The sequence below is a fragment of the Trichosurus vulpecula genome, chromosome 4, assembly GCF_011100635.1.
Source record: "Trichosurus vulpecula isolate mTriVul1 chromosome 4, mTriVul1.pri, whole genome shotgun sequence".
NCBI lineage: Eukaryota > Metazoa > Chordata > Mammalia > Diprotodontia > Phalangeridae > Trichosurus > Trichosurus vulpecula.
This window is the reverse complement of record NC_050576.1, coordinates 209,248,766-209,262,700: the sequence shown is the minus strand read 5'-3', so window position 1 is coordinate 209,262,700 and position 13,935 is coordinate 209,248,766. Positions and strand designations below refer to the sequence as shown.

The following is a 13,935-nucleotide window of genomic DNA, read 5'->3' as shown; positions in this document are numbered from 1 at the left end:
GCTAAGCTGTGAAAGATAGCTAGATCAGAGATGTCAAACCCATGTCCAAAGCATTCACCAGTATGGCCAAACCAGAATAAAATATAATTGGGAACTATTTAACAAGATGAATACAAATACAATAAAACATAATAATATTATGTATTTTAAAACCAAGTCCATATGTGTCCCGCAGGGATCCTCATGTGCAGATTAGTGGACTCCATTTTTGTTTGAGTTTTACACCTCCCAGCTGGATCACCCAGTCAAGATCTAAAAGGATTTTAATAGTCTAGAGCATTGGGCTAAATTTAATAAGATGATAGAGGTAAATGAAAAAAATAGCTTACCAAACATAAAGTGTAGGAAGCATGAGTAGTGGGCAGTTTTGATAAAGATCTTGGAGCTCATTGTTAGTAAACTGGGGGATATAGAAGTAAAGAAAAAAAAAGCCAATTTTGAATTCCATTTTGGGCTTTGTTAAGAGGGGAATAGCTTCCAAGAACAGGCAACATCATTTGTCCTGTTGTACTCTGAGCTCGTCAGACCTTATCTGTACTGTGTTCAGTTCTGGCCACCATAGTTTATGAAAGGCGTTGATAACGATGGAGAATGTTTGAGGAAGGCAACCAAAATGGTTGTCAAGCAGAAGCTGGATGACCGCTTGTTGGGTTTGTTGTAATGGGATCTCTTACATGTGACTTTGACTAGATAGAAACTAAGGTTCTTTCCAACTCTCCAAATCTGTGACCCATGCATTATCAAACGTTCTTCACATGCATTGAAGGCAATATGATGTAGGAAGGAGCAATGGATTTATAAAAATAGAATCATAGGGTTTTTGCCCTGGAAGGGAATTTAAGAAATTGTAGTCCAACCATTTCATTTTACAGATGAAGGAACTGAGGCACAGAAAGGTGAAATGACTTGTTCAAGGTCACACAGCTAGTAAGTGGTAGAGCCGGGGTTTTAACTCAAGTCTTGTGACTCCAAATCAAGGGACCTCAGATTCAGTAGACGTGGGATACAGTAACATTTACTAGCTGTGGGACATGTCACTTCTTTTGAGCTTTTATTTTCTCAGCTGAAGATGATGCTACTCTTACTTCATATTCCCTATGATGATGGAGAGGTGTACAATATTTGTTAAGTGTTAGCTATTCTATAATGGAACAAGAAGAAATGGGATTAATTTATAGCACAGAATGTTCCAACAAGGTTGTTAAATATTGGATTTCATTTCCATGGGATTTGGTTTAGGCACACTCCTGTCAGGAATGAAATAATTCAATTGAACAAACATTTATTAAGTATCTACTTGCATGCAGAGTACTGTGTTAGAAACTGGGGAAGATACAAAGATACAAACCCTGTGTTTAAAAGGTTTAGGAGAAGGAGAAGGCAGGAAAGCAAGCTCAGGGTATGTTCCTCAGACAGAGTAGTTAGGTTTAGATGGAGTGAGTCTAAGAGTACATGGAGGGAGGTAATACGAGAGAAAGCTAAAAAGGTAAGGGAAAACTCTGTGATATCTTCAGCTCCCTTCTAGCTTGATGATTCTGGTGTCACAATCAAAATATGCCATATTCCTTATAAAGGTTTAGTACACTAGGAGCCCTGCAAATTTGAATCGCTTCTATCAGATTTGGCCCAAATTAAATCTGGTTATTCTCGTTCTTTATCATCAGTGATTCTCTCCTGATATTTAGTTAACTATCAATTATCCTGAGAACACATAGGCACAGATAATTCAGAACAATTGATAATTTTCAAAAATAGACATGGATACACATTTTTAGGCATACACATTTTATCTCTTCCCTACCCACCTCTGTTTGTCTTCCTTGCGGCTTTGCCAAGGGAAAAGTGGGACATTTACTTTTGGGTAATTGAGACAATTATGAAGCCACAACCCCTCTCACCATTGCCAACTTCAAATTTAGTGTACATACTTTGTCTGAATAGTTCAGAATTGAATTACTGCAAAGCCTAGACCTTGCTTGTTCAATCCATTGGGGGCAGCATGGAAACTCATTGGGGGGGGCAGGGCAATTGGGTTTAAGTGACTTGCCCAAGGTCACACAGCTAGTATATGTATCAAGTGTCTGAGGCCGGATTTGAACTCAGGTCCTCCTGACCCCGGGGCCGGTTCTCTATTCCCTGTGTCACCTAACTGCCCCCGAAACTCATTGTTTTTACAATGTTAATCAATAGCCCTCCATCCCTGCCCCACAAACAAAAACAAAACCAAGAACACCTATTTAGCTTGCAGAGGATAGAGCTTGGAATGCTCATTTTTATGAATTCAAATATGGCCTCAGACTGACTTACTAGCTGTGTGACCCTGGGCAAGTCACTTAACCCTGTTTGAATCAGTTGCTCATCTGAAAAATGAGTTGGAGAAGGAAATGGCAATCCACTGCAGTATCTCTGCCAAGAAAACCCCAAATGGGGTCATGAAGACTCAGACACGACTGAAATGACTAAACAACAACAACAACAAAAGAACTTTTGGATTCTTGGTACAGAACCAGAAAAATCAAGAAATTAAGTTAAGAACTCTTATTTCTAACCTCTCTTACGCCTGTTACAGCCCAGGAAGTAGACAAAGTGTCCTTATAGTCCTTCATTACAATGAGGCAAGCCATTATGGTGAACTTTGAAAACTTTTAGACACATTCCTGGGAAATAAGCTCTATGTAGCCTGTTTATGCACAACTTTTCTTTTTTTTCCTGCTTAGGGAAATTTGCATGAAAATAAATTCCTTTGTTCACAGTTGGCCTGCCTGCTTTCCATCAAAGTTATAGTTCTCAAACTCTTGATGTTTGATGGTTAAGCAAACTTGACAGTGGATTTCAAATAAGAATAAAACATTTACCAGTTCTATAGCACCTAAGCTTGGAGTAAGTTCATCAAATTGTTCAAGATTTAAAACCTATAGTTCTGTGAGTTTGGGCATATGCACTCAGGAAGTAGATTTTGTCTTTAGTCAAAAATTATATCCAGAGAAAAGTCTGGTTTTGGTACCTTTGACATAAAAGGGGGCAAGGGATAATAGGGAGATTGTTTATGAATACATCCAACCTCTCCTCCAAGTCTCTTTCAGCCAAAGTCAGAGTTTAGGTTGGTAAGTATGCACTTTACTGAACCAGAATTAATATTTAAAAAATTTAAATTTGTATTTGTGTAAAGAACTTGATGAAGCAGTTTCTAAGTACATTTTATCCTTAATTAATCAACAAGTATTTATTAAGCATGTGCCAGGCACTGGGGATACAAAGAGAAAAATAAATAGTCCCTGCCTGCAAGGAGAGCTCCTTCCTAATCCTGCATTAAGGGGATTTCAGGGAATCTACTTTCTCAGATCATTTCTCACTATGGCCACAGAACTTCATCATGTCCCTGTGTGGGGTATTCTTCCCCTCCTCCCTGTCTCTACTTTTCAGCTTCTTTTTATGTGTTGTCTTCCCCCATGAAGTTGTAAGTTCCTTGAAGGAATGAACTGTTTTATACTCTCCAGCACTTAGCACAATGCCTGGCACACTGGTGCTTAATAAATATTTATTGACTACTGTCTATGTCTTCTCAGAACTCTCATATATCCTTAGGTGTCATAGAGAAAAGTGAAAATCACAGAAGGTTGATGTATACTTTTGTTGTTTTAGTAGTCGTAGGAGGAGACAAAAGTAGAAGCAACTAGACTGGGAACACTGGAGGAAGAAAGGGAATGAAATCATCATTGTATAATAGAGGTAGATAAAATAAAGACTATAATAATGGAAGAAGGAGTGGGGGAGGGGAGGGAGATGGGGATCCCATGAACCTCACTTTAATCTGAATCAGATAAAGAGTGAACACTACACCCTTCCAAGCTCCTCCCTCTCCAAGATATTAATATAGTTCAGCTCGGAACAGAAATAGGAGGGGATAGGAACAAGGGAACAGTGGAGTGGGATTGGAGAGGGATGGTAAGATAGGTAATGGAATAGTCATGAGCAAAACAAATTCCAGTATTGGAGAGGGGAACATGAAAGAAAATTAAGAGAAAAATAAGAGAATAAAAATCTGGGATTACAGCAAGGTAAAGAGAAAAGAAGTGCTACACTAGAAAGGAATTAGACTGTTTCACTTATAAGAGTATAAGTGTCAGGCAAATTCCCTCTTTTCTACCACTTTCTTATTTTTAAAGATGAAGGTGGGTTCAAAGATAAAAAAGTACAAGAGGACAGGGTGGCGAGAAATACACAATTAACAATCATAACTGTAAATGCAAATGGCACCAACACACCCATAAAACAGAAGAGGATAGCAGAATGGATTAGAAAACAATCTGACAATATGTTTACAAGAAACTCTTCAAACACAAAGAATCATATGGAGTTAAAATGAGGAGCTAAAGCAAAATCTATTATGCTTCAGCTGAACTAAAAAAGCAGGTGTAACAATCATAATTTTTGATAAGTGTAGTAAATATAGATAAGATAAAAAGAGATAAGGGAAATTGCATCATTGCTTAAAAGCATGATAAAAATCAATATCAATACTTAATATACATGTGTATATATTGTATGTAATAAATGCTGAAAGGAAAACTGAATTAAAAAGAGAAATAGACAGTAAAACTACAATAGTAGGGGATCTTAATGTACCCTTTCCAAATCTTTACCAAAAGATGAACAAAAAAAAATTTAAGGATCTGAATATAACTTTATAAAAATTAGAAATGATTGTTCAATGGCAATGGGATAAAGTGCCTGGGAATAGGAATAGAAAGGAATTTATATATGTTTTATCTATACATAATATCTGTATAAATTTGAGCATATATTAGGGCATAAAGGCCTCACCATAAAGGTAGAGAAGAACATCATTATGGACTATAATGCAACAAAATCATTCAATGAAGGGCCCTTAAGGCAAGAATTAAAAAATAATTGGAAACTAAGTTCTAAAGATGAGTTCTAAAGAACTAGTGGGTCAAAAAATAATTTATAGAAACAATAGATAGGTCATCAAAGAAAATGATGGTAATGAGACAAAATACCTTCTCTATGGGATGCAGAAAAAATAATTCTGAGGGGAAAAATCTCCAACTGAAGAACAAAGTAGAAATTATAAAAAGTAAGAAATTAATGAAATTGAAAGCAAAAAGTTTATTGAATGGACAAATAAAACTAGTAGCTGTTTTTCTTTTTAAAAAAAATTAACAAAATGTATGACTAATTAAATCATCTGATTTAAAGAAAAAGAGAGAGAAACCTAATTCTTTTTCTTAAAAATGACAACTACTGAAGGAACACAGAGCAATATCATGGGAACCCATTGAGTTGAGAGGATGTGGATGAAGGGATAGTCAACAGTATCAACTGATAAAAAGAGGGACAAGAAGGTTAAGGACTGAAAAAAGGCCGGTGGATTTAGCAATAGAGAGATTATTAGAGACCTGGAAGAGAGCACTTTCATTCGAATGCTGGAGGATACAAGCTAATTTCAAGGGATTAATAAGTGAGTGGGAGGTGAGAAGGTACAGAGAAGGAATGTGGAATGCCTTCCCTAGGAGTTTGGCTATGAAAAGGAGAAGAAATATAGGACAATAGTTTGAGGGGATAATAGGATCAATTGAAGGTTTTAGGAAATGGGGCAGATCTGGGCATATTTCAAGGCAGTATGCAAAGAGCCAATGAGTAGAGGATGAAAATTTGCAAGGGAGAGAGGAAGAGGCAAGGGAATCAAGGGTTGAAGACAATGAAAAGTTGAACCAGTTAATAAGATTTTGAAGCGAGAAAAGTGAGGATAGGACAAAGGAATAGCTTGGGAAAATAGGAAAGGATGGAGTAAATAGAGGTTGCATTGAGAATGGAGGATAGATTTAGGAGGGGTATAGGGAGTGTTGGACAGGAAGGGAGATGCAGCACAAGCAATCCTGAGGGGGAAACCCCCAACTAAATAATGTAGAAATTATAAAAAATTAAAGAAGAGATTAAAAAATTGAAAACCATTGAATGGATAAATAAAACTAGTAGCTTAGCTGTTTCTGTTTTAAACAAAAATAACAAAATATATGAACAGATCACCTGCCTTAAAAAGGAGAGAAGAAAACCAAATTCTTTTCCTTAAAAATGACAACACTCATGGAACCCAGAGCAATATAATGAAAACCCAGGAATATGAGAGCATATCAAGAAGGAAATGTGGTTAAATACATACAGAGATCATAAATCTGAGGGACACAGACATCTTGAGTTGGGATTGTTCTAAAACGAATAAAAGGCTTGTCATTCTTTTATCAGGCAGTCAGAATTTAAGTTCTGGCTCTGTGTATACATGTATCAGCTAGCTTTAAGGGAAAAAACAATATGAATTTACATACCACCTACCCTGTTTGCCTCTTTTAACCAAACTTTGAGGTCTGCAGCATCAAGGAAGGTGATGTCATGACTTGCAAGTGAATTGGATTTAAGTGAGAGAAGACTGTGCAAAGTCACCAGCCTCACTCTCTCCTCTGGAACCATCTGGGTCCAGTGGCAAAATATAGATCAGGACTGACTGGAGATGGCCCCAGATGCAGTGGGAGACCTTGGCCTTTTTAAACTAAGGTCTTTCCCAAGTTTCCGTTGGACTGAGGTAATGCCCATTCAGTAATTAAGGCTAGGTAAGAAATAAGACAAAGAATGGCTTCTTTTACCTAGTTAAAAAAAATTGGGGGGAGGAAGACCCTCAGGATTTCTGGCCAAAATAGAAACATTGCTGTTTACTCTAAGCTCAAACAATGCGCAAGTGAGGCTTGTGCTGGGACCTATTGTTGGCTAATCAGTGAAAGCCAAAGTGAGATTTGGGTTTAAGGCATGGTCCTTAAAAAAAAGATATCCAACCTATAATCCCCAAAATATCTTCCAAGCGTTCAGCAATCAAAATTTATATTCCTAGTGATGAGATGAGGCAGACAGGAGTGCTCAAGGCAGATGGAGCAAGCAGGATATGAGCTATGAGATAAGATGTAGGGTGTGACCAACCAGAATAGTGATCAAAGAAGACTATGCTTTGAAGCCCTCCATTGTGGCCTTAGTTTTAGCTTACTTTGTTTTACAAAGCACCCCCAAATCCCAAACAACTCTTCTCCTCTCCTAATAAAGCCACCTCTGGACTACCTGATATCCCAGACATTTTGGAGTCGTGCTTGCTCCTCCCTTTCTCTTGCTCCCCTTCCACCGTTCCATAAAATTGCACTTAAACCAGACACCAAACCCCACTAACAGTCTTTGCCTCCTATGGGAAGCAGGGCCGCACTCTGCTCCCTTAGGGGAGCAGGGCCTATGCTCTGTTTCTCCCATGGAAGCAGGTCTGCTTGGGTGCGTCACCCCAATAAATGCCTTTTTTTTTTAACTTGGAGACTGTCTGAGTGAATTTGAATTCTTTCAAGGCACTGGAACTATTGTCTAGACTAGAGCCTATTCCTCATCATTTTAGGTGGCACCCCAACATTCTTGGGATGTACCCTGAACTCATCACTTTGGGCAGAGCACTATCAGGTAAAGGTATGATTCCCTATGTGGACAGAGAGAGAAGAGGGAGGGAGAGGAGGGAGGTAGCAGAGGGGGAGAGAAAATGAGGGAAGGAGGGAGGGGGAGGAGAGAGGGAAGGAAGGAAGTAGCATTTTAGTAGTTGATATGGAAATACCCAAATATACCCCTGGATTGCTTTAGAGCAGTGACATCAAACTCAAATAGAAATGGGGCCCACTAATCCAAACGTGAGGGTCCCTGTGGGCTGCATGTTGGCTTAGTTTTAAAATGTAGTATTATCTGTGTTTTATTGTATTTGTATTTATTTTGTTAAATGTTTCCCAATTAATTTGAAACTGGTTTGACCATACTTGGAAGTATTGTGGGTACATGTGGCCCAAGGCCACACTCTGCCTTAGAGTTTGGGAAGGTGAAAATGAATGTGGTACTGAGTCATTTTGAAGGCTTTGAGCTGTGACCACCCTATAGAGGCTACACATAAGTGTAGTCTAAAACTCTGCTATAAGTAAGAATAAGTTTGGGGGTGAAGGGGACAACTTTGAGCCATTTACAAAATTCTTTTAGAAAGCAAGGACAATGTAGATTGGCTAACATGACAAAACAGGAAAATCCTAAATGCTGTAGAGGATGTGGGAAAATTGGAACACTAATGCATTGTTGGTGGAGTTGTGAACTGATTCAACCATTCTGGAGAGCAATTTAGAACTTTGCCCAAAGGGCTATAAAAATGTGCATACCCTTTGACCTAGCAATACCGTTTCTAGGGCTGTATCCCAAAGAAATCAGACAAGTGGGAAAAGGACCTGTTTGTTCAATAATATTTATAGCAGCTCTTTTTGTGGTGGCAAAGAATTGGAAATAAAGGGGATGCCCATCAATTGAGGAATAGTTAAACAAGTTATGGTATATGAATGTAATGGAATACTATTGTGCTATAAGAAATGAGGAGCAGATAAACTTCATAATAACCTGGAAAGACTTAACACGAACTGACACCAAATGAAGAAAGCACAACCAGAACATTGTACATGATGGTATCTGTCATGACTAACTTTGATAGACTTGACTTTTGTCAGCAATGCAAGGTTCCAAAACAACTCCAAAAGACTCATGATGAACAGCGCGATTCACATCAAGAGCAAGAATTATGGACTCTGAATGCAGATTGAAACAAACTGTTTGCTCTCTCTCTCTCTCTATCTGTTTTGTTTCTTTTTTCTCGTGGTTCATTCCATTGGTTGTAGTTCTTCTTTGCAACTTGACTATTGTGAAAATATGGATAGTATAAAGGTATATGTAGAGTCTATATTGGATTGCATGCCATCTTGGGTAGGGAGGGGAAAGAGAGGGAGGGGAAGAAAATTTGAAACTCAAAAACTTGAGGAGCTGAATGTTGTAAACTAAAACTAAAAGTAATTAATTAATTAATTAAAAAAAGAAAGGAAAGACAATGCCCTTTGGGCTAGTAGATAAAACAGCCTGGATTGGGTGATATATCCTGATGGAGTGAACCTCAGAGGCAGAGAGGCCACTGAGTAAAAATGGTAGGAGAAGGAGTTGGGAGTTGCGGTAACGAACAAAAGGCATGCTAATCTAATTTTTTGAACCAGTGTTTCAGGGGCCAAGAGAGAAGGTATATGAAGTACTGGAGAGGCCAGGTTTCTGTGATTGTAAGGACATTGAGATTGGGAAAGGAAGTCAAATGGGAAGGATTTTCTCTTCTCTTTCTCTCTCTCTCTCTCTCTCACACACACACACACACAAACACACACACACACAGTTCTTTTTAAATAGAGACTATTTAAAGAAATGACAATGGGATAGAAGAAAAAGGAGAAACCAAAGGAGGAAATAGGAGTGGTAAGAACCATCCCAGAATGATGAAGTATAAATAGCTTGTGCAACCTTGTGTAGCCTTGGGCAAATCATTTCCCCTTTCTCGACTTGTTTCTTGTAGCAAAAATCTGGCTGGCAGCTGCTGTAGGGCTGTAAGATCAATAACACCAGCACACAGAGGGCTGTTAACACAGGTTTTTTGATCTGCTTTACTAAGGAAAGCAACTTTAAGGGGTTAACAATCTCACTTTAATCCCACATACAAATATCATTCACTTAGTTAAGGAGGAAAAGCCAGCACCCTCAACTTCAAAACAAATACAAACTAATTACAAACATCAACAGACAGACCTTGTCTGGCTCAAATCTCAATTTATAGTTACCAGGGTTTAACAAAGTCCCAGCATTTGGGTTTACAAGCAGGGGGTCTCCTAACAACGGCAACAAAACATCTGGGTTTCTTCAAAGCCAGGGGCCTCTTAACAATGGCTGCCCAGGGCCTCCACATCAACACTCCTCCAGTGAGTGAGAGCCCCAGACAAAATGCTAACCCTAGAGTTTTTATACCCTGTTCAGGGCCGAAGAATTCACACCTAATCAGTAAAAGGGTGTGAGCCCAGCCTTTGCACCTAGTAAGGCTTAATCAAAGGTATTTGATTACTTTAGCATTTCTAAAAGAGAAAACAGTAAAAAAAAAAAAAAAAGTCCCACCTTAATTACCAATACATTTCTTCATGTGTCAAATGAGAGTACTAAACTAGGTGTCAAAGATTCCTTCTAATTCAAAATCCTATTACCTATGATCATTTGTTTTCAATTATCCAGGCCCCTCCCATTTAGTTAGTGAGGATAATTGGTAATTAACTGCCAAAAGAAAAAAAATCCCATTACTCCTTCAACTTACTTTCTTCTATATCTTCTCCCTTTCCCAAATTCCTAGAAAAAAGCTGTCTATATTAGTCTCTATTTTCTCATTTCATCCTTACTTCTTAAGCTCTTTTCAATATGGCTTCCAATCTTAAAACAGCTGAAACTGCTCTCTGTGAGGGTCCCAGTAATCTCTGAAGCACCAGATGTGATGGCCTTTCCTTGTTCCTTATCCCTTTTGCCCTCTCTGTAGCATTTGGCATTACTGAACCCTTCTCCTTCTGTGACTCTTACTTCTTACTTCTCCAGTCTGGTTGCTCTGCTCTTTCTCAGTCTCCTTTGCAGATTCATCATCCTTGTGCCATTCCCTGGACGTGGGTATTCTTCAGGATTCTATCTTGGGCCCTTTTCTCTTCTTTCTCAACTCTCTCTTAGTGACACTTGCATGGATTAAACTATTGCCTCTATCCAAATGACTTCAAGATCAATAGATCCAAGTTAGCTCTCTCTCCCAAACTTTTATCCTTCGTCACTAACTGTCTGTTGGACTTCTCCTATTGGATGTTCCATAGGCATCTCAAACTTAACATATTTAAAACAGAACCCATTGTCTTTGCCCCCAAACCTATTCCTCTTCTTAGCTTCTATTTCTGTTGAGGCGCCATCATCCTTCTGGTAACCTAAGTTTACAAACTCAGAGTTATTCTAAACTCTTCTCCCTCACATGCACTCAAATGCCATGTCTTATGAATTCTGCCTCCATAATATTTCTCACATCTTTCTCCTGACCTTTCATACCATAACTACCTTAGTTCAGGCCCCTGTCACTTATTGCCTAGATTATTGCGACAGCTCTCTAATTGCTCTTCCTGCCTCTAGCCTTGCCTCTCTTTAAGTCATGTTTTACACAGTTACCAAAATGATAATCCTCAAAGCACAGTTCTGGGCAAGTCACTCTGTGCTCAAGAAACTCAAGTGGCTTCCTCTTACCTCAAAGATAAAATACAAACTTCTCTTTGTTTTTAGGTCCTTTACAAACTGGGTCCGGCCTACCTTTCCAAGCTTACTACCCATTACTCTCCTTCATCAGTTCCAAACTCCTGCTCTTGCAGTCTAGGGGTGCTAAGAACCCCAAAATGACAGGGCAAAGGGCACGGGTCTGCCTTGAAAGAATTTGACCACTCAAGCCTTCTTTCAGTCAGAGACAAGGTTTATTGTGTTACCAATAGAAGCAGGTGGGATTTTAAGAATCTGAGCAATTCAGTGGGGAAAAGATAAACACTTTTATACAGAAAGACTGTGGGAAGATCTGGATGTGATTAAGGAGTAGCAAGTAGCCTGGGGTGGGACCAGGTGCAGACAATGAGGGCCACAATGAAAGGGCAGTTAAAAGGATTATACTGGAATGGGCCAGGTGCCTCGGGCAAATGCTAGAGACTTGGTACAGGGTCCCAAAGACTTGGTCTTTTCCTTTTAGGGGTCCAGTGCAAATCCCATCCCCCATCACTGCCATATTACCCTGCCTACTATTCCCATTACACGTTCCTAGAATGCCCTTCCCACCTTCACCTCTTAGAATTTCTAACTTCCTTCAAAATTTAGGAGTCTATTTTGATGTCCCTAGTTAGTCACTATTTCCTTCCTTATGAAAATTATATGTTTTATAGTTTAATTCTCTATGTTCATAATGCATTCCTTCAGTATAATGTAAACTCCTTGAGGGCAAGAGATGTGGTTGTGAGGCTTTGTTTTTTGTGTGTTTTTTGTTTTTGTTTTGTATTCCCCGCTTAGTATAGCATCTGACACTTAGCAGGCACTGAATAAGTACTTATTGGATTGCATTTTATTTTGGTAACTCATGAATAATTTTGGTTTAGGATAAGCTAATTAGATAAACATACAGGGTGATAAATTGATTTTTACCCCACAATCGTGGAGTTGCAGGATAAAAAATTGAGTATTGGTTTCCAGTCTTGATTTTGTAATACCTCAGGGTATACATGAAGTACCTTATCAAACAGCTCCTGTTTGCCCTCTAGACAGATGAAAAATAGAGCAGGCAAAATTGTGAGGTTAAGAAGTTTGTCATTGCTGGCTCTTTTCTCCCTTTTCTGCTTCATTTTCTTCCTTAGTGTCTTCTTCCTGGCTTGAAGCCTGTGACTTTCCTGCTTTCTAACTTCCTATCAAAACAAGAATAGATAGGATATCATCATTTATACATTGACTAAAATTCATTCTTACCTATTAATTCCTCCTCCCAGACATGTGCATTTTCAACCATTTAGCTTGAAATGTGGAAAGAATGTCTCTTCTTATAGGACTACAAGGAACAGTTGAAAAAGAGTTTGAGGAGTCTTTTTGTTGCCTTGAAATCAAATTGCTTGAGGCTGACCATGAAAATAAACCTACTTTAGGGTTTTTTTTAAGAGATTTTTGCTGGTAGGGAGCAGCTAGTGCAAGGTCAGAGTAACAGCAGAGAACCTAAAAAGTCCCTTCTCCTTTCTCCTTAATCCTAGCTCCTTTCTTTTTCCCTTCCCTCTCCCCTTTCCCTTCCTTTTCTACCTTTTCCCTTCTCTGTTGGTGGTAAGGAGTAGCAGGTGCTAGGTCAGAGTAACAATAGGGAACCTAAAAAATCTCTTCCTCCCCCCTTTAATCCTAACCCTTTCTCCTTCCCCCTTCCCTCCATCCTAAGGCTGTCTGTGTCCCCTTCCCTGCCCCATGTCACCATCTCTAACCTACATTTTCCCTTTCCTTCATTCGTTCATTAAACGTGTTCAGTGCCTACTGTATGCCAGGCACTTTTCTCGGTACTGGGAAATCGAAGACATAGACAGACAGACAGACAGAGACACACACACACACACACACACACACACACACACACAGAGTCCCTGCCTTCAAGAAATTCACATTCTATTTGGAGAAGAGGGAAGCAGCATGTACACAGAAAATTAAATACAAAATATATACAAAGAACACAAAGTAATCTCTGGGGGGAGGTCAGGAAAGGGCACTAGCAATTAGGGGGACTCATACAGACTTCTTGTAGGTGGCACTTGAACTGAACTTTAAAGGAAGCTAGGGATTCTAAAAGGCAAGGTTAGGGCGAGATGTATTCCAGGAATGAGGGACAGCTTGTCCAACGGCATGGATGTAGGAGATAGAATGTCATGTAATGGGAACAAGTGGGCCGGTTCAGCTGGAACTTAGAGTGCATGAAGGAGAGCAATTTACTTGGAAAAGTAGGCTGAAGGCAGTTTATGAAAGACTTTGAATGCCAAATACAACATAACACTGTTGCACTTGGGTTTCATATAAGCTCCTCCAAAGTGATATGTGCGGCAGGGATCTAGGAACCAATGACCTCTATGCCAGTGGTGTTGGCAATTCTTCTCTTGTCTATTCATGTGAGTAAATTTGATCCCTTGGAGGATAGTGATCATGACGTTGCCCTCCCAGGAAGGAAATCGACAGCCTCTAGTCCAAAATGTCTGTGGCCTCCAATACTTAGGACATCCATGTAGAGAGTGCAGGCAGTAATCTGGAAGTAGCTGCTCATCAATCTTTGAGGGAGGGGGCAAGGAAGACCCAAGCCTGGTCATAGAAACAAACTAGAAATAAATCATCTAGTCCAACCCTCTCACTTTACAGATGAAAAAAACAAGTATGGAGAGGTGAAAGAGCTGGTCCAAGGTTATGCAGCTAATAAGTGGGATAGTCTGGATTTAGAAC

General features: G+C 39.2%; 1 protein-coding gene across 4 annotated transcripts in view; it reads left to right on the top strand.

Annotated features, from left to right (window-relative positions):
- Positions 1-13,935, top strand: part of ARSG (arylsulfatase G) — a 181,382-nt gene that overhangs the window by 52,778 nt on the left and 114,669 nt on the right. The window lies entirely within an intron of this gene.